The sequence below is a fragment of the Schistocerca nitens genome, chromosome 1 (genome assembly GCF_023898315.1).
Source record: "Schistocerca nitens isolate TAMUIC-IGC-003100 chromosome 1, iqSchNite1.1, whole genome shotgun sequence".
Taxonomy (NCBI): Eukaryota; Metazoa; Arthropoda; class Insecta; order Orthoptera; family Acrididae; genus Schistocerca; species Schistocerca nitens.
In genome coordinates, this window is record NC_064614.1 from 1,174,955,594 (window position 1) to 1,174,958,557 (window position 2,964).

At 46.6% G+C, this 2,964-nt stretch overlaps 1 non-coding gene across 1 annotated transcript; it reads left to right on the plus strand.

Annotated features, from left to right (window-relative positions):
- Positions 1–2,663: 2,663 nt before the first annotated feature.
- On the plus strand, positions 2,664–2,738 carry Trnat-ugu (transfer RNA threonine (anticodon UGU)). The gene has a single exon. It is a non-coding gene; the product is annotated as a tRNA-Thr (tRNA).
- Positions 2,739–2,964: the final 226 nt, after the last annotated feature.

Here is a 2,964-nt window from a genome sequence, read left to right on the forward strand (position 1 = left end):
AAAAGAGCACAGGTAGTCCCAGTCTTCAAGAAGGGTCGTCGAGCAGATGCGCAAAACTATAGACCTATATCTCTGACGTCGATCTGTTGTAGAATTTTAGAACATGTTTTTTGCTCGAGTATAATGTCGTTTTTGGAAACCCAGAATCTACTATGTAGGAATCAACATGGATTCCGGAAACAGCGATCGTGTGAGACCCAACTCGCTTTATTTGTTCACGAGACCCAGAAAATATTAGATACAGGCTCCCAGGTAGATGCTATTTTTCTTGACTTCCGGAAGGCGTTCGATACAGTTCCGCACTGTCGCCTGATAAACAAAGTAAGAGCCTACGGAATATCAGACCAGCTGTGTGGCTGGATTGAAGAGTTTTTAGCAAACAGAACACAGCATGTTGTTATCAATGGAGAGACGTCTACAGACGTTAAAGTAACCTCTGGCGTGCCACAGGGGAGTGTTATGGGACCATTGCTTTTCACAATATATATAAATGACCTAGTAGATAGTGTCGGAAGTTCCATGCGACTTTTCGCGGATGATGCTGTAGTATACAGAGAAGTTGCAGCGTTAGAAAGTTGTAGCGAAATGCAGGAAGATCTGCAGCGGATAGGCACTTGGTGCAGGGAGTGGCAACTGTCCCTTAACATAGACAAATGTAATGTATTGCGAATACATAGAAAGAAGGATCCTTTATTGTATGATTATATGATAGCGGAACAAACACTGTTAGCAGTTACTTCTGTAAAATATCTGGGAGTATGCGTGTGGAACGATTTGAAGTGGAATGATCATATAAAATTAATTGTTGGTAAGGCGGGTACCAGGTTGAGATTCATTGGGAGAGTGCTTAGAAAATGTAGTCCATCAATAAAGGAGGTGGCTTACAAAACACTCGTTCGACCTATACTTGAGTATTGCTCATCAGTGTGGGATCCGTACCAGATCGGGTTGACGGAGGAGGTAGAGAAGATCCAAAGAAGAGCGGCGCGTTTCGTCACAGGGTTATTTGGTAACCGTGATAGCGTTACGGAGATGTTTAGCAAACTCAAGTGGCAGACTCTGCAAGCCAGGCGCTCTGCATCGCGGTGTAGCTTGATCGCCAGGTTTCGAGAGGGTGCGTTTCTGGATGAGGTATCGAATATATTGCTTCCCCCTACTTATACCTCCCGAGGATATCACGAATGTAAAATTAGAGAGATTAGAGCGCGCATGGAGGCTTTCAGACAGTCGTTCTTCCCGCGAACCATACGCGACTGGAACAGGAAAGGGAGGTAATGACAGTGGCACGTAAAGTGCCCTCCGCCACACACCGTTGGGTGGCTTGCGGAGTATAAATGTAGATGTAGATGTAGATGTAGATGTAGGCGTCACATGGTGCTCAGCGATGGATCGCGGTCCTGAACTACCCCGGATGGGCTATGTCGGGGAGTATGGCGTTCACCTGGGAAGATATCCCTTTCTTCCAATTTTTTGGAAAGGCATATAGATGCTACTCCTGGCATCACGGTGTGGGGAACCCTCATGTGTGACTTCAGGTCAAGGCTGATAGTGACTGAGGGAACTCTGATGACAAAACGATACGCCACGGACATCCTGCGTTCACATTTGACAGTATCGAGGTGCCACATTTCAACGGAACTGTGCTCGCCCACACATGGCATATCTCTCTATGAACCGTCTGAGTGATGTTGACGTACTCACATGACCAAGAAGATCGACTGTCTCTCGTAGAACACGGGTGCGACCCCCCAACAACATCAGTGCACGCATCCAGGCGAGAGTGGTTGGAACGTCATTGTGATAAGTGGGCTCATAGTGTCAAGTTTTCTGTAAATATGACACGGTTGTGAAATCACTGAAATAACATCGCATAATCCCTCAACTCATTAAGTTTAGTTTTGTTTCCTCCTGCCTTTGTGGGTGCCTTACTTTTGTTTTTTGAGCGGTACGTATAAAACAAATTGCAGGACCAAGAAAGAGTTCTGCGACACAAACGGAAGTTGGTAGGCGTGTTTCTACGTATAAAAAATGATTTTTATTCAAATTTTCCGTCATTCACGTAAGAGTGGCGCCAGTAGCGCCACTATAAGGATGCAAATCTGTCTACTTTAAATACAAATGGTTCAAATGGCTCTGAGCACTATGGGACTCAACTGCTGAGGTCATAAGTCCCCTAGAACTTAGAACCACTTAAACCTAACTAACCTAAGGACAACACACACATCCATGCCCGAGGCGGGATTCGAGCCTGCGACCGTAGCGGTCGCGCGGCTCCAGACTGTAGCGCCAGAACCGCTCGGCCACCAGCGGCCGGCCTTTAAATACACCCTGAAACGGTCGCGTGCGTTAGTTACCTTTGAGACTGTCACCAGTGAGATTAGTCAAGAATGCCTTCAAGGCGAAAAAGTTGCCATTATATGAAGATGGCATCTGTTCTTTCGGACATGTCCGAAAGAACAGATAACGTCTTCATATAGTTAAGGCTAATTGGCCACTGACCTTCTTCTTCTGTGCTGGATGAACACGCATTGCCCAAACTCTTACGGGACTCGGTAAGATTGTCTGCCACGAGTAATGAGTGTAATGGGCCGGAGCACTACGAATGTAGTGTATAGACATTAAGTTGGGAATGTGGTTCTCACGGGGATACATACCTGCTCTGTGCCCTCGGTGGCTCAGGTGGATAGAGTGTCTGCCATGTAAGCAGGAGATCCCGGGTTCGAGTCCCGGTCGGGGCACACATTTTCAACTTTCCCCGTTGATGTATATCAACGCCTGTCGACTTCTTAGGGTCTTGATTAATTATCATTTCAAAGTTGCCATTATCAACACCTCACTGTGTTTCAAAGAGGGCGTGTAATAGCGGTACGAGAAGCTGGATGTTCCTTCCGCGACTCTGCAGAAAGACTTGGCAGGAATGTAGCCACTGTATATGACTGCTGGCAGCGGTGGTCACGAGAATGT